The sequence below is a fragment of the Panthera leo genome, chromosome D2, assembly GCF_018350215.1.
Source record: "Panthera leo isolate Ple1 chromosome D2, P.leo_Ple1_pat1.1, whole genome shotgun sequence".
NCBI classification, from domain to species: Eukaryota; Metazoa; Chordata; class Mammalia; order Carnivora; family Felidae; genus Panthera; species Panthera leo.
Genome location: NC_056689.1, coordinates 25,522,108 through 25,545,390, shown reverse-complemented (window position 1 = coordinate 25,545,390; position 23,283 = coordinate 25,522,108). Strand labels below are relative to the sequence as shown.

At 37.1% G+C, this 23,283-nt stretch overlaps 1 pseudogene; it reads left to right on the top strand.

Annotated features, from left to right (window-relative positions):
- Positions 1-18,282: 18,282 nt before the first annotated feature.
- On the top strand, positions 18,283-22,713 carry LOC122201800 (annotated as a pseudogene).
- The last annotated feature ends 570 nt before the right edge of the window (positions 22,714-23,283 follow it).

Sequence of the window (23,283 nt, the reverse complement as noted above, 5' to 3'; positions counted from 1 at the left end):
TGTGCTCCTCCCCCATTCGTGTGCACATTCTCTCTCTCTCTCTCTCTCTCTCTCTCTCTCTCTCAATAAATAAATATTTAAAATGTATATTTTCTAATTTTCTTGCCCAACAAATTTTATTAGAAGTGGAGTTAATATAATTTCCAAATATTGGGAGATTTTCAAGGTTTTAATTTCTTGTCAGAAATCTATTCTGCTATATTTAAATCACTTGAAATTTGTTAAGACATTTTATGGTCCAAGATACAATGCACTGTCTATCTTAATTAACATTCCACATGCACTTGAAAAAATACATATTCTATGGTTACTACATGTAGCACTCTGTAAATATCAATTAAGTGAAATTGGCTGCTAGTTTTGATCAGAACCTGCCTGATTTTTTGTTTACCTGTTTTATCAAATACTGAGAGAAGTATCTTAAAATCATGAACCATGATAATCACTTTGTCTATTTTTCTCTTCTTTTTTTGCTGGGGGATAATTTTAATTGATACTTATGAAGCTATATGTTTTTTGAATTTATACCTAGGAGTGTTAGGCCTCCTTGATGACTTGTTTCTTTATTTTTTCAAAAAAAAATTGATTCTCTTAACATAGTTGCAACTTTTGAATGAAACCACTAACTCTTAAAAATCAGCAGGGAAATACAAATCAAAACTACACTCAGATATCACCTCACGCCAGTCATAGTGGCTAAAATGAACAAATCAGAAAACTATAGATGCTGGAGAGGATGTGGAGAAACAGGAACCCTCTTGCACTGTTGGTGGGAATGCACACTGGTGCAGCCGCTCTGGAAAACAGTATGGAAGTTCCTCAAAAAATTAAAAACAAATCTACCCTATGACCCAGCAATAGCACTGCTAGGAATTTACCCAAGGGATACAAGAGTGCTGATGCATAGGGACACTTGTACCCCAATGTTTATAGCAGCACTTTCAACAAGTGTTGAGAGGATTATGTTAAGTGAAATAAGTCATACAGAGAAAGACAGATATCATATGTTTTCACACTTATGTGGATCCTGAGAAACTTAACAGAAGACCATGGGGGAGGGGAAGGGGAAAAAAAAGTTAGAGAGGGAGGGAGCCAAACCAGAAGAGACTCTTAAAAACTGAGAACAGTCTGAGGTTGATGGGGGGTGGGAGGGGAGGGTGGCTGATCGGTATTGACACCTGTTGGGATGAGCATTGGTTGTTGTATGGAAACCAATTTGACAATAAATTTCATATTAAAAATAAATAAATAAATAAATAAAAATACAAGCAACACATGTCCAGTTAATCATACAAGCTCCCTCTAGATTGTTTTCAGAAAGGTCACAGTTCTAAAATATTAATTTAAGCTTTCATTAAATCTCTAAGTAGAATGAGTCCATAAAGTAAGACTCTTTACAATAATAGCTAAGTAAATACGACCTTAATTCTTTGTGGCAAAACCATAACCTTGTATTAATAGAGATATTATTTTGGTACTTATTCTATTTATATATCAGTAAGAAATTATTTTTAAAATTCTATACATACCGGAGCACTTGAGTGGCTCAGTCGGTTAAGTGTCCGACTTCAAGTCAGGTCATGATCTCACAGTTTGTGAGTTTGAGCCCCAGGTCAGGCTCTGTGCTGACAGCTCAGAGCCTGGAGCCTGCTTTGGATTCTGTGTCTCCCTCTCTCTCTGCTACTCCCGCATTCTTGATCTGTCTCTGTCTCAAAAATAAATAAACATAAAAAAAATTTTAAATACTATACATATCCAGTTGAACATTGGGAAGCCTTTATGTTTTTATAATTTTATTTAGATCTAGTCAATATTTCTCCTTATATTTTGACCTACTTTCAAGGAGCTGGGGATTTGCTTCTGTAGCACATGCAAAGTCCTTCTTTACCTCTGATAACATAGATTGTGTGAAATCAATATAGACATATGTCTCTTTTTATGCTTATTGTTTGCATGTTACATCTTTTGTATTCTGATTACTTCTGAACCTATATTTAAAGCACATCTCTAACAGATATTATATAGTTGTATTTTTCTTCTAATACTGACAATTCCAATCCTTAAAATTGGAATGTATAGTCCATAAATATTTAATTTAATCATTGATATTATAGGGCTTACCGGTCACTAAAGCTGGTTTATTTTCTTCTATCTTTAATTCTCCATTTTTTTTCAATTAGATCATTATATAAATTGAATTAGTAGGTTGCATAATTTCTATTGATATATCATCAAGTTGACTTTCCATTTTTAAAAACCTCTAATCCAATCTGCTATAGCGCCTACTGTGAACTTTCACTTCAGTTCCTGCAACACTCTTAACTTATTATTTTAATTTTGCTGTATTTTGTAAATGCCTCTGCTATGGTTTTCTATGTGGTTACTCATTAAGGCCATATTTTTCTTTAGTCATTGTATGTATTTACAATACTGGCTTTTAAACTTGTCTGCTAAATCTAATATCTAGAACATCTTGGTGTCTGTTTCTATTTATTACAGTTTTTCTTGGTTATGAATCATAATTTCTTATTTATCTAGATATCTAGTATTTTTAAATTACATAATGGACATTATAATTATTACATTACATAGACACTGCATTCTGTTTTCTTTCTCTGCACAGTATTGTTTTGGTTTTTTTTTCCCCCTAGGCAATGAGTAGCTTGAACATGAGGAGATTGGTTTTATGCGTTGTTAGGGTAGATTTGTAGAAAGCACAAGGTGTTTACCAAGCTTCTGTAATGTGTTAGGTCTCAAGCTCCAAGTTCTTGTTGCCCCACATATCTTGCTGTGGCTGTGTTTTAGGATTTAGGGGGTGTCTAAAGTAGGTTGGATGCTAGGGCATGGGCCTTATTCCTAACACATGTTCTTTCTGGTGTCTCAATTAAATGCTCAGGTATTCCAAAGGTCTCTCTACTCTCCTTGTGCTGGAACTCAAATGTCTGCACCACACATTAACTTATATCTGTCTTGTTCTATTCTCAACCCAGGAGCTTCTGGTAACTTCATATGACCTTGCCTGGAAAAACTACAGTTCTGTCTCAGCCAAGGACCCTTAGGGACAGTCACACAGATTTGTGCTTTCTCATATCCCCCAGTCTCCCCATTGCTTAGCTACTCCCTCTCTAATGATTGCAAACTCTAGCTGCTTTAGCAGTCAAGATTCCAATCTCTGCTTTCTCAGCTCAGAATGCCTTCCTTGAGTCTTTGTTTCGACTTCACAACTAGGAAATTGTCCCTAAAAAGGGAGCTGGGATAAATGTAGGGTTTACTCGCAAGTGCCCTTCACTCAGAGAATGTAGTTTGGAGAGTGTGTTCTCCCGTGCTTGAAAATAATTGTCTCATGGGGCACCTGGGTGGCTCAGTCAGTTAAGCATCCAACTTGGGCTCAGGTCATGATCCCACAGTTCATGGGTTTGAGCCCCATGTCGGGCTCTGTGCTGACAGCTCACGACCTGGATCCTGCTTTGGATTCTGTGTCTCCCTCTCTCTCTGCTCCTACCCTGCTCACACTCTGTGTCTCTCAGTTTCGAATATAAAAAATAAATAAATAAATAAATAAATAAATAAATAAATGTCTCAGATGCAAAGTTATTAAATAATCTATCAATTGGGAAAAGATATGTGTAGTATTTAGCAATGAAAACTTTTGAGAAAGACTGTAAGGAAAGCAAGCTTTACACAGTATTAGTGGAGTCACAGTTCAGAAGAGTTTTCAGTAGTATGTAGTCATTTTGAAGAGCACAATCTACAAGCAAGTAATTCTAGAGAAACTCTGTAGTCACGTGATAAATGTTATGTATAAAGATATTCATTGTGCTTTCGTATTTAAGAGTAAATAAATGAGGCAGTTTGATTGCTCTTCAGTAAGATGAATAAATGCAATAGCTTAGGCATACAATAGTTTATCAGCACTAAATTAATCAACATAAAGATTTAATATTTTTTAAAGATCTTAAAACAACTCTCCATTCCTAAAAATGAGTTGGTCACTGTAATGCAGGTTAAAATGAATGAATTAGATTTAGATATTCTAACAGAGATAAATATTGAGGGTAAAATCCAGTTGCAAACATGCACACCCAGTGTGATCCTATTAATGTAACATTGAAAACACATAAAACAATAGAACGTATTGTCATAAATACATAGGAGTGATATACACTCACTTTGAAGGACATAGAGGAGCTATGGGGAATAAGTGGGATTTGGGTATGTGAATGACTTTTTTTTTTCCTTGATAGGAAAATTCTGAAACAAGCAAAAGAACAAATCATGGTAAAGCTTTGGACGCATATGGCACAATTGTGTTAAGAGATCGGCCGCATTATTTTGAGCATGTCACACCATGATTTTCAGTTGAACTGATAAGCAGAATCTATCTATGGAAGAAACATGGTGGAGAAATAAAAGGAGGGCTATCTTTTCTCATGCTCCTGTAAGGAAAAGCCTCAACAATCAGTGAATAGTGCATTTGGAATGGGATTTCCACCTTTAATTCACCAAATTTATAAATTAGTAAGTCTTAATGTAGAAGGCTTGGTAACACAATTTTGCTTCTTGGAAGGGGGAGCTTTAGCTTCATTATCCCAGCTAATAGTGATGTGCTGTGTTACATGCTTACAATAAAGGTAATTAAAACTACTATACCTTAGAAGTGTGAGAATTTCATGAACTTTACTAAAAAATTTTAAACAGAAACAAACCCCACATATGCTATTCTGACATATCTAAGGATGATATTTATATTTACATGGTGACATGACTCTAATTAAAAAGATTTCTCATAAGTAAAGAAAAGGTTCTCCTTCTATGAATGGACTGTATTCCTAAACATCTGTCTTTAGAGCGGGGCTCAGCAAACTTTTCCCCTAAAGGGCCAGGTAGTAAATATTTTAGACTTTGAAGACTATATCGTCTTTGCTGGAAATTCTCAACTCTTCTGTGTTCATGTGAAAGCACCCATAGATAATGCCTAAATAAATGGGCATGTTTGTGTCCCAATACAACTTTGTTTACAGAAATAGACAACAATGCAGATTTGGCTTCCAAGTCATAGTATGCCAACATTTCCTCTAGATTGTTTTGATTCTTCCAATATAATAGCTAAATGTTTAATAATTTTGTCAATAGCTTTGTGTATCCTCCTTGCCTGTTGTTTTTTTATGGTTCTCTGCTACATAAAAGTTAGATAACTTGAGATCTGCAAAAATGAGATGCTTATTTGGACTGTGAAAGGTATGAGATTATTGATCAGTGATGAACTTTATTTTGGTGGTTTTTCCTCCTTTGAATAAATTCCATGATTCCCTGTTAGTTTCTCATATGGTACAGCTGTGGGTGTCCCCAGTGCTATACTGCTGAGGAGGCTTGGAAAGTTAGTACACATTCGGAGCTTATAAAGTCTTTCTGATTAACATTTTTTTCACTGAATCAGGCTTGAATTCCTTCTTTCTCTCAACTTCCTATGGCATTCTTAATGTTGTTTATCAATAAAATCCCACAAGACTCTGCAAAACAAACAAATAAACAAGCAATGGCTTCTGACTCACTTACACCTGCATTTATAAAGGTTATAATTATAGAAGAGATCAACCCTGGTAGGAATAACCAGCAGGGTTCAAAATAGCAGGAGAAATTTGATAAGACATTTTATGGTTTGTTACTGGAAGAAAGCAAGAAATTAAAAGGGTGTAGCTTATTCCAAATTATGTCTGTTTCTTAAACACAGATGAACACGAAGCACTTCCTGAAAAAAAAATTCTTGCATATTAAGCAAATAAAGGGCATAAATTTCACCTTAAAAGTGATTATTACTGTTGTTTTCATTTATATACTACAAGAGTTGTGTGGTTTTAATTTCATATTAAAAAGGGTGAAGTAGACAGTTAAGAGCCCCAAAGTGATGGCAAAGTTCCGCAAGAGTGCATTTTTTTCAATGTTTATTTATTCATTTTTGAGAGAGAGCAGGGGAGGAGCAGAGCAAGAGAGAGAGAGAGAGAGAGAGAGAGAGAGAGAGAGAGAGAGAGAAAGAATCCCAAGCAGGCTCTGCACTGTCAGCATAAGAGCCCGATGCAGGGCTCGATCTCACGAAACCCGAGATCATGACCTGAGCCGAAGTCAGATGCTTAACCAACTGAGCTACCCAGGCACCCCTGCAGGTGTGCATTTTAAACAGGTATTAATTAGATAGTGGATAAGACACATAAATAGGAAGTACTGAGGGCGATCATGGAGTTTTTAAAGAAGAAATGGTGAAAGACTAAGTGGCACCCTAATTTTCCTTTCTGTATTTTTTGTCACTGTAATGCTTAGTATTAAGATAAACTGTATGCTGTGCTCTGGGAAAAAAAGAAAAACATTTTTTCCTAAATTTAATTTAAATATTTACATTTTTGCTGACTTGGGTAATGTCTTGGTGTCAAGAAAAAGTAACAAAAAAAGACTTATTTAAAGGCAATTTCTTCTTTTTAATATAACATTTCACTGTCTTAAAACAGAAAGTTAAAGGAAATAATGTCTCCATGAATGCCTGTTTAGTAATCTTATACATTCAAATATGCTTGTCGGAATTCTGGTTGAATTAAGTGGCACATGAATAGTATTATACAAAATATCATGGAATTCCTAGGGCAAAAATCTTCATGAATTTATCTAGTAGGACAGTTCAGTGCCATTGAGAAATAGACACCATGATAGGACCAGAAGGGTCAGATATTTAATGATGGGCATGCCTGAATGAGGGAATGAATAAGTGAGTGACTGAATGAGTGAGTAAAAGAAAGAGATAATGAAAGAAGCAGAGGGAGAGAGGATGGGAGGATGAGAATGAGGGAGAGAGCGAAAGAGAGAGAGTAAAAGAGAGGAATGGCGGAAGGAGATGGGGGATGGGGCAGAAGTCAGTAAGCAGAGCCTCCAGGCCAAGATGCAGGGCTGAAATCTGTGAAAAGAGAAAGGGAAAAATTAGGTATGAAAGCTTCAGGAGGCAATGAAGTTCCGAGAAAGTCTCAGCCAAGCTAAAAGGGAGTTCTCAAGCGCAGGTTGGTTTTTGGAAGAGCCCCCACATCAAGCAGGAGTGGATGGGCTCTAGAACATCCAACATTACCAGCCATTGGCTTGGACCTATGGGAACCATGTCTATGGTGTGAGTGGTGAATGATCCAGAGTTGTCACAAACAAGGCCACCTCATAAAAGTTCTACCTCTTCAAACAGATCTTCATAGGATATAAGCGATTTTAGCTGTCAGAAGTACTGTCTATGCAGATTAACATATTTTTAAGGAAATATATTTTAGCATTTACATTTATACAATTCAGCCACTGATAGGAATATAATCTTAGTACCAAGGATAGTTCTTGAAGTATGATAGCTGTCCAATATAAGTGTGAGAATAAATGTATGAAGTTTCTCATATTTCTTATTTTAGAAAGCTCTTCAATTTATCACTTTCATTCTCTTTTCCGCTTCATCCCTACTGCCTGAATAAACTTTCCTTTTTGATTTAGTTATGATCTTCATCTTATGATCATTAAGAGTATGTTATCTACACTCTTTTTAAATCCCATGAAGTGTGTGTAATAAGCAATACCCAGTTGTAACAGTGATTAAACTCATTGGCCCTAAACCAGGCTACCTAAGATCAATGCATGGCTTCAAGATTTTCTAGCTGTGGGTACTTTGGCAAGCCAATTAACCTCTCCCTGCCTTAGTTTTTTTGTTGGCTAAATTGAAATTGTAATACTATCTAATCATGGAATAGTTATGAAGATTAAAAACAGTATGTTAAAATATTTAGAGCAGTGTCTGATAAATCGTAAGTAGTGCTCAGAAAAGTAAGCCAGTATTAATCATGTCATCATTATTAACATGGATCACAAGCTATCCTATATGATTAATACAGCAGTAGAAATGTCTGCGCTAGTGGAAAAAGATTTGATAAGGGTGCTGTAACCAGTTCAGCAATTGAGCAAATGTATCATATCAAATGAAAATTTAGTACAAAAGGCTGGAAACAGGGAGGACCTGGATGTAGCAAGAAAGGCAATATATAGTAAAAACATAATAATAATAATAATAATAATAATAATAATTGAACACATGTCTGATGTAAAGTTATGTTCAAAAGGCTCCAGTCACATCAATACCCTCAGATGCAAGCTTGATATAGAAACTGCTGTAGCTAATGCTCATGGACACAAACCTGATGATAATGCACCCCTATACTCAAGTCTGCTTTGGCCAATATTAATCTCCTTGGCATTTGTATAACTCTACTTCAGAACGGGCAACTTGGTTAAGATAGTCTTCCAAGTTTCATGATTGACTTTCGAAGGGTTTCTGCCTGTCCCTTGTACCATAGTTCAATAGGCCTAGCCATAAAAATAAGATAGAGCCCTATCTCCTAAATATTTTGGAAATATTCACTTAAGCTTGAGACATATGCTGGCATCTCTAGCTTAACATTATTATATAAGCCAATCACCAAATAATCAGTTATTTCATTCATTCATTCATTCATTCATTCATTCATTCATGTCTTGCATGCATGCAACAAATAGATAACCTCTCTATTTCAGGCACAGCAGTGAAAAAAATAATGATGAAAAACAGGGACAGGAAGCATATTAAGTTCATGTTTCTATGGATTTTATAGTATTGTAGCAGGGAGTTAAACCTATTTCAGATCAATTTCTTTTCTCCAACAATTACCATCTGTAACCATCTCCCTAGATCCTTCGGTTAACTGATAGAGAAGTAGCATATAGATCCTATAGGTGTTGCAATGACTGGATTAAATAGTAATGGATGTCAATAACATAAATTGACTAAACAGTCACACCAATTATCTGAAGGGTATCTGCTATACACCAAAACAATGGGAAATTCTCAATATGTTAACAACTAGAAACATGGTAAAATCAAGAATGAGATGTGGAAGGATAATATCATATTTCTTATTTACAAGAAAAACGTACTTGTTCTTAACTTTTAATTTATTGATAGCTTTTTATCTGATAGCCTAAAGAGCAAAAAAAATTTAAATTATAACTTCCATGTGTACTCAAATTTAGAGCAAAATATTATGAAATTCACTATTTCATTTAAACACAAAAAAACCCAGGAATGTAAACAGGGCAACTGCTATTAATTATCTCCATTTTGCAAGTTAGGAAATGGAAACCCAGGTTAAACGGTTTAAGCTTATATGGCTAAAAAATAAGAGTTTTGTTTTTTTTTTTTTTTAAACCCAGATTTCTCCAGAGCCTATGTTCCTTCCATGTGTCCCTGAAGCAGAATCAAAATTCATTTCCCTATGATGTGATCCTGTTTTCTGACTAGGTCAATGTTATTAACTTTTCATTTACTCTACCTAACTTGCAAACTCATAATTCCTTTTACAGTGGAAATAATTGAAAATTTGGTATTTTAAATAATACCCCATCTTACACACATTTCATTTTATGTAGTTCACTACATGAAGCCTGTGATATTAAGAAAATGTAATAATGGAAACTTGCACATGTTCCAGATCCTGTCAGCAAACATTTTCTGTCTGCCTTCTTAAGAATCATGCTCAAAGTTGTGGAAGAGTCACACAATAGCAAACCATGATTTCTTTTTTTTTTTTTAATGTTTATTTATTTTTGAGAGAGAGGGAGAGAGCAGGGGAGGGGCAGAGAGAGAGGGGGACAGAGGACCCAAAGCAGGCTCTGCACACTGACAGCAGAGAGACCCATGCGGGGCTTGAACTCACAAACTGTAAGATCATGACCCGAGCCAAAGTCAGATGCTCAATCGACTGAGCCACCCAGGTACCCCAAAAGCCATGGTTTCTGCCTTAAGTTGCTTATGCCCAACTAGTGAAACAATCCATAAATACAAATAATGATAATACAAGGTGCAATGAAGTAAAGGAATTATGGACAAGGTCTTATGAGATCACAGAGTGAGGAGAAAATGCTTTCCTTTGAGACAATTTGTTTAGAAATGCTTAATCATACAAGAGGTAACACATACCTGGGCTAAATTGCCTCGGGACAGGTAGAGACGAAGGTGAAGATATTTCAGTAAACAAGAGATCAAAAACACAGCAAGGGGGAAGAAATTAACAATAAGTTCTGATTTGGGGTGCAATATCATATGCATGAGTGGACACGGTGAAAAGAAGGGTGGTTGTTCTGAGACCAGACTTTGGATAACATGCTAACTATACCGGAGAGTTGTATACATTGTCCTGCATATAGTTAGGGTCAGGGAGGGTACTGGGCAAAGGAATAACAACCTCAAAGACATCTCTTAGGAAGAGTGCACTGAGGGCAATATGAAAGAGGTTAATAGAGAAGGGATCAGGGACAGAGATGAAAGTAACATCAGTCTCATGCAAATGTCCAAGTAATTGCTTAAGAAGACCGTGAGCTTTATGGACTAGACATGAAGGGGTTGTGATGGATAAGAGAAGTATTTCAAAACTAAAATCAATAGACCTTGGAGGATAATTAGATACGAGAGACAGAAACACATCACTCATTTCTTTCACCCTGCACTTGTCCTTCGGATGCTTCTTGTCCATTTCTTGCCATACAGTGATCTAATATCTAGCATGAGGAGAGAGACACACAATCTTCTGCAGGAAAGAGACTCTTCAACAGAGCATTACAGTGCAGAGTGATCACTGCACTGTCAGGCACAAGTGTGGGATGCAAGTTATCTAGTGTGGCCCCACGTGGAGATAACCGGCACCGTGGTTTGATCTGAACAACTGCAGACCATGATGCCATTAGTAAAAACGAAGAAGACAGGAAGGGAGGAACACGTTTTGGAAGACATGATGAGGAGGTTCATTTATATGTTGGAAGGCATCCTCAGACCAACTATGGATGGTTACATTAAGAAGCCATACAACCGATACCTGTGACGAAGAACATTTCTTCCAAACTCAGGCACATTTGAAAATATTTTAATGCAACTGAGAACAAACTGAGGGTTGATGGGGGGTGGGAGGGAGGGCAGGGTGGAAGGGAGGGCAGGGTGGGTGATGGGTATTGAGGAGGGCACCTTTTGGGATGAGCACTGGGTGTTGTATGGAAACCAATTTGACAGTAAATATCATATATTAAAAAATAAAAAAATAAAAATAAATAAAAAAAAAAGGAAAAAAAAAAGAAAATATTTTAATGCAAGCAAAGACAATTGTAACACAACCTCATATGCATCTAAACTCTTTTCATAAATATTACCATTAAAAAAACAGCCTTTTCAGAGAGCTTTCTAGTACCAAAACTAGTTCCATTATTAAAAATACGAAGAACTTCTGATCTAATTTTTAAATGCGACAGACATCCTAGCATTATCTGGCTTTTTTTTTTTACAAGCTGTGCTTTTGGATTTCAAAATCTAAGGCAAAAAAAGAAAAAAAAAACTGAATATATGCTGGTTAGTCTCTGGCAGTTGCTTTTTCAGTTGATTGTTTGAAAGAGAATTAAAGTCTCAGGAGAAGAAATGTAGCTTCTCTGAGTACTCAGCGGCTCTCTGCAGCACTGTGTGCTAATCCCTTTCACCCAAGATAACACCAAGCCTAAGTTAAAATCTCACTCCATTTAGAGCCTCACACTTCAGAAGGAAACAAGGCTTTCCAGACATTTAGAAACAGAATCCAAAATTTTGAGAGTTATCAGAGAAGTATGTACTTAGCCATCCACCATGTAAGAAATTGTGCAATCCAATGTAAAAATAAAAATATTGTGATGTGCTTGGTAAAATAAAAAGAGACTAATTGATAATTGTGCTCCCTCAAAAGTGATGGCGTCATGAGTATATCCTATCAATGAATAACTGATACTACAAATCAACAAATGAAGATGCAATTCATACATTTCTCGTAAACCAAGCAAATTAATAAACCAAGCTAATTAGCCAAGCAAATTGTGCTTTATCCTATAGATTTTAAAGATTGCTTGTATATTTTCCTATAATAGCCACATGATTAAGAAGAAAATCTGTATTTCACTCTGAATTATTACATCCAAATCCATTTCCTTTTACCCCAGTGAGTAATTTATTTATAGGATTATGGACTTCTTAGCCATTCAAAGTGTGAATGAATGAATGCAAACAGGCCGCAAGCTTCTGTCATGCGAAATCCACACAAGATCAAAAAAGAAATTCATCATTCAAAAGTTCTATCTAGTTAGCACTCAGAAAATGGATAAGGGTTTTCGTAAATTTTCTCTGCCTTTTGATTTCGGAACAACAACAACAACAACAAAAACAAAAAACAAAAACAAACAAACAAACAAAACACCCTGCTGTTTTATCTTCTTTTGTGTCCAGGTTCCAGGCTTATATTTCGGTGGCTTTATACATCACCATCCTCTGCAAAACTCCCCTCCTTCTCTTGACTCTAATTAACCCATGCCCATCACGCATTTCAAAATGAGATTCAATACCATCTCCCTAAATATTTTTGATGCTTTCTTCTCTCTTCTCTTGTATTCATATTATTTCTTCAAATCACATGCAACATATTTTTTATTTTTTATTTTTTATTTTTTTTTTTGCAACATATTTTTTAAAAGTGATAAGAAAAGAACTGGCTCCCTTTTCTGTTTAATTTATATCATTTATGCCATGAGAGGTACCCAATATGTAAAGTTCAATTTCATTCATTGCTAAAGAAATTACTAAACAAACAAACTGAAGGCCAAGTGTGGTCATAATGCCAGAAATTAAAATTAAATGAAGATCTGTTTTTGAAAAATTTGCAGAGTCTATTCATCCCACAATTATTCATTTAATAATTATATTACCAAACACTTTGCTAAGTATTTCGGATATTTTGTATGGAGTATTTGCCTTTAAATATTTCACACAGAAGGATACATACGTAAAAATTAAAGCATAATTCATTACAAGTAAATATAATGTGCGATCCCAAATTGGATTCTGTCCAGAAAAAGAAAATTAATGGAACTGGTAAAATTTGAAAAAGGCCTGTATTTAGTTAATAGTATTGCATCCGTATTAATTTCCTGGTTGAGATCATTGTACTGGAGTTACATAAGCTATTAACATGAGAGGAAGGTGAATAAAGGGTACTTAGGACTTATCTGTACTATTTGTGCAAACATTATTTCAAAATTAAGAGTTTTTCTAAACTATGTAAAATATAGCATGAGATTACCCCAGAAATACCCATATCATGATAAATTGAAGCGGCATTCCTTTTTAAGAAAGGTTTTAGTGTTCAACTCTAGGGTCTTTGGTTTGCAGACAATTCACAGGTATCAGCTTCTTTAGGATACGGCTCAGCTGCAGAGAGCGCCCCCTACCTGAGCCTCAGCCTTCCAACCACATCCATATCTGGTAACTGAGTAAAGCCAGAGGAGCACAAAGGCTTGGCCATTTCTGTTCAACAGAGGACATACTCTCTGACAAGCACTATTCCTTTAAAAATTATTTCCTGTGGCTTTGTTAAGCCTATCCCACAGGACTGCCTGGGTGGCTCCTCAGTCGGTTGAGCGTCCAACTGTGGCTCAGGTCATGATTTCATGGTCCGGGAGTTCAAGTCCCGCATCAGGCTCTGCGCTGGTGGCTCAGAGCCTGGAGCTTGCTTCAGATTCTGTGTCTCACTCTCTCTCTGCCCCTCCCTCACTTGCACTCTGTCTCTCTCTCTCTCTCTCTCTCTCCAAAATAAATAAAACATTAAATATATTATATATATATATTTATATGTCATTACATTATATATTAATGTATTATATTTTATTATATGTATTTTATATACATATATGTGTGTATATATACATGAATATATATACATATATGTATATATACATGAATATATATACATATATGTATATATACATATAAATGTGTATGTATATATATATATATACATATATATGTGTGTATATATATACATATATATATATATAAAGCCTACACCACAGTGTGTCTGCCTCCTTAGCCCATTACTGCTACTCCATACTTCCTTTCCCAGATGTCGATCCCCAGAAACATGTTGCAGCCCAGCTACACCTCAGTGTCTACTTTTGGGGAACCCAACCAGGGTTGCTAAAGGACTCGGACAACACAGATGATAGAGCAATTATAATACAGTCGATTTTATTTTAATGTGACACACACATTTCAGAAAAAGCATCACGCTGTGCGAAATTTGCACAATAAACCCCACAGGATTTATGAGGGAAAATAAGGTGAAAGGACAACACGCAAAATGTAAAGTGTCAGTAACACATTAAAAAAGGGTAAGAACCTAATAGAAAACTATTATCATTTATACATTTTAAGTAGCATATATACACTTAATATTAATATATAATATAATATATACTTATTATATTGTATATATTAAGTATACAAGAATATATACTTAATATATATGTGTATGTATATATATATATATATATATCTTGTATGTTACATAAGCATATACATATATATGTATATTACAGTGAATATGGCATTTGACCCAAAAAACCTGAAATTTGCTTGTGGAAGTGGGCATTGAATGGGTGTCAGCTCGTGAGTTGGTGTGAAATGGTGGACTGAAGGTTATCTTCAATCGCCTGGGAAGTTGTAACAGCAGATGACACACATGGTGACCTGAGGTATCCAGTGTGGGTGTTTCAGGAGTGAGTGTGTGTGTCTGTGTGTGTGTGTGTGTGTGTGTGTGTGTGTGTGTGCGTGTGTGCCTACACTTTGTGTATTCCTATCCAGCTTGGTTCAACTGGGTGTGGTTTTCTGAATTCATCTAAGAAATCATACAAAAGAAAATACAACATTCGTGTTAAACTCCGATTATTCCCTAATACATCAATCACATTAGAACAAATTTGTGTTTTTATTTTTTTATTTTTTTAAATTTTTTTTAACATTTATTTTATTTTTGAGACAGAGAGAGACAGAGCATGAATGGGGGAGGGTCAGAGAGAGGGAGACACAGAATCTGAAACAGGCTCCAGGCTCTGGGCTGTCAGCACAGAGCCCGACGCGGGGCTTGAACTCACGGACCGCAAGATCATGACCTGAGCTGAAGTCGGCCGCTTAACTGACTGAGCCACCCAGGCGCCCCAATTTGTGTTTTTAAAACAATCTTTTAAGAGACATGACTCTACAAGACAATCAAAGCACACTTCAGACTATTTGATACATGGCAAATAAATCAGTAGTTCGTGAGGAAAAAAATACAGCTTTTCAGAAGAGGGAGAAGTTACCCTGCAACATGTGAAGACCCCAAATCATACCATTGTGACAACATGCTGGCTAATAATTTACAGTTAGGATATGTTATTAGTATTGTTTTGATTTAACCAATGTCAGTACAGGGAATATATGATATGTGAAATTCAAGCAAACATAAACATTTAATTTACTAATAATAATTAATTTAAAAGGTTAAATTGAAATTAAAATGTAGAATCCTAGCAAATAGATTATTATTCTTTCCTGTGAGTGATAGGAAATTTTAATTTATATACACACAACTAACAACATTGCTTCATTCATTTCATATTTATGGAGTGCCTGCCATAAACCAGGGACTGGTCTAGATGCTGGGAATAAGGCACTCAGCAAAATAAAATATTTGTCTCTTCTACTGCAGCTTATAATCTAGAGGAAAATAGAGAAAAACCTAAACATAAATTTTGTAAGACAGTGAAAATGCTATTGAAAAAAATAATAATAAAACAAGGTAAGGCTTTAGAGAGTGATGAGGGTAATGGAGAGTTCACCGGAAGGGCCTCTTAGGAGTTTAAACTATTGCTACTCGGTAAAAGAAACCATTTTTTTTTTCAGGTACAAAGATAAATTATTTTGGATCATTACTTTCTATAGAGCTAAGAGCAAAGTTTATGTTTTTAGTGGACAATTGTAGTTGTAGTCACCTTGCACCAAAATATGCTCCATTGAACAGCTAAACAAAATGCTCAACAGATTTCAAAATGCATGCTTTTAAAGGCATCAGAGACTGTGGAGGCAATGAGTGCTAGTGAACACAAACAAAACACATTTATGATCACCCCCCAGGACAAGAAACAGAAGAGTCCAGCACCTCAAACACCCCCATAGTGTACCCCAGTCATCCACACTCTGCCAAAGAACACCTTTCAAAAGCATTTACATGGGAGACCTTGTGGGCCAGGAGTATTAGAAGGAAATGCTTATTTGGAAACAGTTTCCTGACTTCATTGGGAATGAGCAGATCCAAAAGTGTCAGAGACCAAGGACAAGCACTTAATTGCCAGAGATATAATGGGCATTATTACTGTAATAAGAGTAGGGACAGCATGGAAAAGAGAATCATCTGACCCACAGGGATCTCTGGCCATGGTGGATCAACCATGGGGTCCCTAGGAATGAAACAGATAAGTAACTTTTCATACACCCAGATCTGGGCAGCAGGAACCACAACAGACCTTCATCAAAGTCTTTGATCTGAAACTGTTAATAGACTTAGGCCCCTGAAATAACAAATCGTTTCAGGAAGAATCTTGGAATATCAATGATATACTCAAAATGTGGGCACATGCTGAATCTCTGCTCTATATGTCCCAAAGTGATGTGCAACTATTAACAAGATTCCTTCACACTCAGGAAATGGAAAGACCCACACGCACATACATCAGAGACTGTTGAATATGGTTCAGTGCTAACACACTGTCGCCAGTTGAAACTAACTTGAATCAGCTGAAAAATGGACATTTGGCTTCTGAATCTCTTTGATAGCCCTACTGGAACCCCAGTTTATTTCCTACTTTTTTGTTCTAGTTTGAGTTCCCTTTTAATTCCTGAGTACATGGCTGGACTATATTTCTCTTGCAGGCAATTTTGGCCATGTAACTGAGTTCTGGCCAAGAAAATGTGAGTATTTTATTTCAAGTCCTGAGCCATAAAACCCTCTGGTATAATCCTCTTTTCTTTTTCTTTCTCAAAATCCAAGCTAGTCAAAAGAGAATCTAAAAAAAAAAAAGTCAAGGGCTACCTGGGTGTCTCAGTCAGTTGAACGCCCACTCTTGATTTCAGCTCAGGTCATGATCTCAGAGTTTGTGAGTTCAAACCCCACATCAGACTCTGTGCTGACAGCTTAAAGCCTTCTTGGGATTCTCTCTCTGCCCCTCCCCTGATCATTCTCTCTCTCTCTCTCTCTCTCTCTCTCTCTCAAAACAAATAAATAAACTTTATTTAAAAAATAAAAGAGAGTCGAGTCATAGGGAGGAAAATGTCCAGATTCTAAGGTCTCTTAAGGGGAAGCCATCTGACTACTAACACCCACCCTGCACTGTGGCATGTGTGAAAATAAACATTTACTGTGTAAAACTGTAAGATTTGTAATTTGTGTACTGTAGCAGCTAGCATTACCTCATTGATAATCTACCTATTGCAATACAAATATCCAAGTGAAGTCCTTGGATCGTTCTCTTTCCCTATCAAAAATAATGCAAAAACAATACCACAATCATGTAGAAGACACAGATTAGTGTCACATTCTACTTTAAAATTCAAGTGTTATGTTATTATAATATTTAATTTTTAAGTTTGCCCAATACGTAAGGGGGGCATATTTTGGAGACCGAGGATGGATGACCAGAAATTTAATCAGGTGCAACCGTTATTCTAGATCACACATAGTAACTGTGACTAGAACCCAGATATTCTGACTCCATAGCTCCAGTGCTCATTCACTCAATAGCCTTCTATCATCGTCCCCCATAATTCCTATGTTGAAATCTTAACCCCTATGTGATGTCAGTAGGAGGTAGGTCCTTTGGAAGGTTAGTAAGTCATGAGGGTGTAGACTTCATGAATGGGATCAGTGCCCCTATTAGAGACCCCAGAGAGCTCTCTTACTCTCTCTCTGTTATGTGAGGACACAATGAGGAAATATCCTTCTGCAACCAGAGGTGGGACTTCACCAGAACACAACCATGCCAGCAGCCTGATCACAGACTTCCAGTCTTGAGGACCGTAAGAACTATATTTCTGTTGTTCATAAGCCACCTGGCCTATAGTACTTGGCTGTAGCAACCTGGGCTAGAACACCTTCAGAGCAAGAGTTTTATTAAGTTCAGAAGAACAGAATCAGAACTATACGTACCAGCCTGGTTGATACTTTATATAAAAGATTACCGTCCTTGGTGTCCTGACTTTTAAAGGGAGAGAAGAGATTTGATGGGTCCAAGATGAGAAAAAATCATACTATCCAAAAGCTTTCTGTAAAAGTGTGTAATAAGACGTTATGATAATGATAATCTGTACCCATGTTTGAAAATTTAACAAGTTCCTCCATCCATATTGTCTACTGGGAAGTAGACTGGAGATTAGATACTAAGGGTAAAAATAGATATAGAGAGTTTTCAGGAGTGACTTGAGTGTGGAATGTAGACTCAAGTAACTTTTGAAACATTTAAAAAATGTGTTCCAAAAAGGTTGTTTTAGGTTAATTTTCTAAGTACATGATAAATACTATATTATACTACATTTTTATCTTACATACTTTTAGTGAGTAAAGAAGATATTTATATCTGAAAAAAGTAGAGATCTCAGAATAAATGTGGAAACATGGTCCAGTATTCTATTATCTAAATAATAATGATAACTAATAAGAAATGCATGAATTTTGTCCCCTATAGATATTTCCTTGGGTGTTTTATAAGCCTGATACTAAGGACAAGGACATACTTCAAATATAGGGCATGCTTGTTCAGTATAGCCAATTACCAGAGCGTCCTGTCTCAGACATAGTTTAATAAACTAATAAATCTAATTTAAAGAAATAAAGTAGAAGTTCTCAGGACAATTTACTTTTTTTAAATTTTATTTATTTCTGAGATAGAGACAGAGTATGAGTGGGGGAGGGGCAGACAGAGAGGGAGACACAGAATCCGAAGCAGGCTCCAGGCTCCGAGCTGTCAGCACAGAGCCCGACGCCGGGCTCGAACTCACAAACCGTGAGATCATGACCTGAGCCGAAGTCGGTCGCTCAACTGACTGAGCCACCCAGGCGCCCCATCTCAGGACAATCTAATGTCTAAATAGATACTTTGTGTTTGCACATGCAACTTTGCTCCTAAAATTCCACCAACTTATTTACCACTGTATTTTAATTTTTTATGGTGCCACTTTGCATTACGTGTATGTCTTATCTCACCCTCTAGTTCCTAAATTCAATGAGATTAATATAGTAACCACACAAAGCCTGATGCCTTCCCCCACCTTGTATATATTCAATAAATATTTGTAGCTACTCAATAAATAATTTCATTATTAAATAGTATACTTCAAGGCCTACATCTATAAGTTCTCTCAAATCAACCTAACTACAGGAATCTCCCTCCCTCATTTTCAGTGACTCTTTAATATTTTTTTAAAAGATCACCACTGTCTTATAGATTTCTGAGGGTAATCTAATCCAGTTTGTTCTAAAGAAACCTACTTCTGTATATTGACAGACATAAAAAGTAAGAATGGATCGTTTTGGAAACTGGTTAAACAAAGTTGAGCAAGTGTTTTGATAGGCACTTCTTGGTTATTTGAATTTACAGATATCAATTATAAATCTCTAAAACAGGAATAAAGTATGTATTGTTTTCCCAACCTATCTGACCTTCACCTAGTATTTCACAAAGCACATTGAGATTGAATATACTGCAGTTTGTAAGATGTCCACAGACACATATCTCACTTCATTAAAAATAAATGTATATGGGGTGCCTGGGAGGCCCAGTGGTTTGAGCGTCAGACATTTGGTTTTGGCTCAGGTCATGATTTCACGGTTGGTGCGATCGAGACTTGCACTGGGCTCTGCTCTGACAGCCTGGAGCCTGCTTGGGATTCTCTCTCTCTCCCTCTCTCTCTGCCCCTCCCCTGCTTGCACTCTCTCTCCCTCTTAAAATAAATTTTAAAAAAACATTTAAAAATAAATAATATATGTTATATAGATAGCCTGATTATATATATATATATATATATATATATATATATATATATATATGTGTGTGTGTGTATATATATATATATATATACATATATATATATATATATGTATAAGTATATACATATATATCCTGATTATATATCAGGAATGAGTACTACTATGTTCCCTAAATTTTGGTAAAAAATCTTGACCAACACGGTCTTTGAGTGAGCTGGGGTGGATGTTTTGAGGGCAGCTGACCTGTAGCCTGCCCATCCCACCCCATCTCCCGTGGAAGCCTGAGCGCACCATGCCATACAGCTTTCTCCCTTTGTCTCATAACCACGTCCACCAATGAGAATGCTAATTCACTAGCCGCTAGCTTTAACAGATTCAAGAACAAGGGGAAAGACAGTCCAGACATGAGGCAGTGCAGAGGAGAAGTTAACGGGGGCTGAGGCGAGGTAAGAAGGATGACGAAATACTGTAAAGGAGAGATGTAAGCTCATTTCCTGATGATGCTACTTCACTGCAGGAAAACCACAACAACCAGGGCACTGTAAATTGGTCTGTTGATGACACTGATGACATTGTCAAAAGCATAAAGAACAACCATTTGGAAATCGAGTCCTAGGCTACTCAAGCTGGAACTTGCTTTCTAGGGAAAAATATCCCCCACAGACAACATAATCTGAGCTGGTTTGATTCCAAAATTTGTGTCTTTTTTGCCCAGAATTGACTGTAGTCCCATTCAGTTTGAATCTGCCTGGGCCCTCACTAACATTGCTTCCAGGACATCAGAAAAGACCAAGGCTGTGGTAGATGGAGGTGCTATCCCATCATTCATTTCTCTGTGGGCAACTCCTCATGCCTACATCAGTGAACAAACTGTTTAGGCTCCAGGAAACCTCACAGGTGACGGTTCTGTTTTGCAAGACTTGGTTACCAAGGATGGCTGTTGGCTTTCCCTGCAGCTCCTAATATGTTATCTTCAGCATGTGGTTACTTAATTAGCTCTTTGGGCACTTCCAAACATTTGTCACAACAAAAATCCTGCACCCCTGTTAGATGCTATTGAGCAGATTCTCCCTATCTTAGTTTGTCTTCTGCGTCATGATGACCCAGAAGTAGTTATTAGCAGATAACCTGCTGGGCCATTTCCTACCTTACTGGTGATCCAAATTAATGGATTGAAATGCTTGTGCAAACAGGTGTTGTGCCACAACTGTGAAATTTCTAGGAGCTACTGCATTGCCCACTGTGACTCCTGCACTAAGAACCACAGGAAATATTGTCACGGGGACACATGAACAGACTCAGGGTGTAATAGATGCAGGAGCACTTGTTGTCTTTCCAAGTCTATTAATGAGTCCCAAAACTAATATTCAGAAGGAAGTTATGTGGACAATATCAATCATCACAGGTGGTTGTCAGGACCAGATAGAGCAGGTTGTGAATCATGGATTAGTCCCATTCTTCATTGGTGTTCTCTCTAAGGCAGATTTTAAGACACAAAAGGAACTGTATGGGCTTTGACTAACTATACAAGTGGCAGAAGCATTGAACAGATTGTAAACCTCATTCATGGTGACATAACCATTGATGAACCTTTTAACTGTAACAAATACCAAAAGTATTCTGTTTTTCTGGATGCAATTTCAAACATACTTCAGTGCCATAGACTCTGGGTCTAAAGTTCTCTCTTGTCTAGCAAAAGAGCAGGATGCAGGATGGAAAGCAAGAGATGGCTAATGTCCAGGAAAAGACAAGAGCCCCGAATAAGGGTTCTTACCCCATTTTTATCAGGATCAGAAGGCTTATAAACATGGCGATGGATATGCACAAAGGGACAATGAGTCTGTGAACATTAACTTGTGAATGTGAGGGAAAGGGGGTCTTGAGGATATTTGTGGTTAGGGGTTTAGGTCAATATAACACAAAATCCGGGCACCGGACAGTTGGGAGGAAGGTTGTTTACAGTGGACATGAGGCCGCACCTCTGTTTATCTTAGCCTAGGGGATGAGACAGGTAGGGGGAATAACCTCAGGGTTAATAAGGCACCTTTTCTTTTGTTAACCATCTCTTCCCTGGGCTGCTTTGCCTGCAGCACAGCGGTCCATAGTCCAATTCACCAGTTTACCTAACCTGGCCCTATTCTCCCGTGAAAGCAGGTTTTCAGCTATAGTACTAAATTGGCAGTGCTTCCACCTTGAGTATCTAATCTTGTTTATTTCATATACCTATGTATTGGTCACCTTTCTACCTGTTCCTATTTTAGGACTTTGCCTCTCCCTCTCTATTCTGGGGGTTCTGCACCTCCTCTCTATGTTGGGGTGCCTTTGTACCTTCCTATTCCTGGCACCTTTGTGCTTCCTTATTCTCAGGGTGCCTTTGAACCCTCCTATTCTTGGGGTGACAATCTGGTTTACCCAAACTCGGGTGTGAGCATTTTATGACTTTGTATTTCTTTATGCCTTGTTAACCCACTGGTGTAAGCCAGGGGGATTCCTAAGCTTATCCCCCACACTTCAGGTTTCTGGGAAACTAGGTGAAACTGAGAAACTTAGTATAATGATTGAAAAATGTGGAGGTTTGGACAAAAGTGAAGCTGTACAAAATCATGAAAATGAATCTGTGTACCAAGTTTCATGAAACTTGATTGACAAATAGTTCTCTGTAGAGGAAGAGGAAGGTCAGAATGTTGTGCCGGACACTACTTCTGAAGGCTATATGTTCCAAGTTCAAGATGGCACTCCTGGGACCTGCAACTTTTAGATTGTATTACTGAGGCATAGAATTGTTTGTTGTGTACTATGGTATGTTTGTCTTACTGTTTCTCTACTAAGAACTCTTTTTAAATACGTTTTGTTATTGCAGCACTTTCTACAAAGAAACTATACTTGAACAGTTCCAAACTGTACATACTGTATGAAGCTTCTCTTCTCAATAGGTATCTTATTTCTATATGGAATCTCATATCTTGCAGTGTCCTGAAAATAGAGATTTAATTCCACCCTTTTCTTTACCAAATGAATGAGAAGGAGAAAGAGGAGGAGAAGGATGGGGGGAGGGGAGGAAGAAGAAGAAAAAGGAGAGGTGGAAGAGGAGGAGAAGGAGAGGAAGAGAAAGAGGAAGGAGGAGGAGGAGGAGAAGGAGAGGAAGAGGAAGGAGGAGGAATAGGAGGAGAAGCAGAGAGAAGAAGAAGAAGAAGAAAAAGAAGAAGAAGAAGGGAAGAGGAAGAGGAAGCAGAAGGAGGAGGAAGAGGAGGAGGAGGAGGAAAAAAAGGAGGAAGGGAAGGAGGAGAGGGAAAAGGATGGGGGAGGTGGAGGAGGAGGGGGGAGGAAG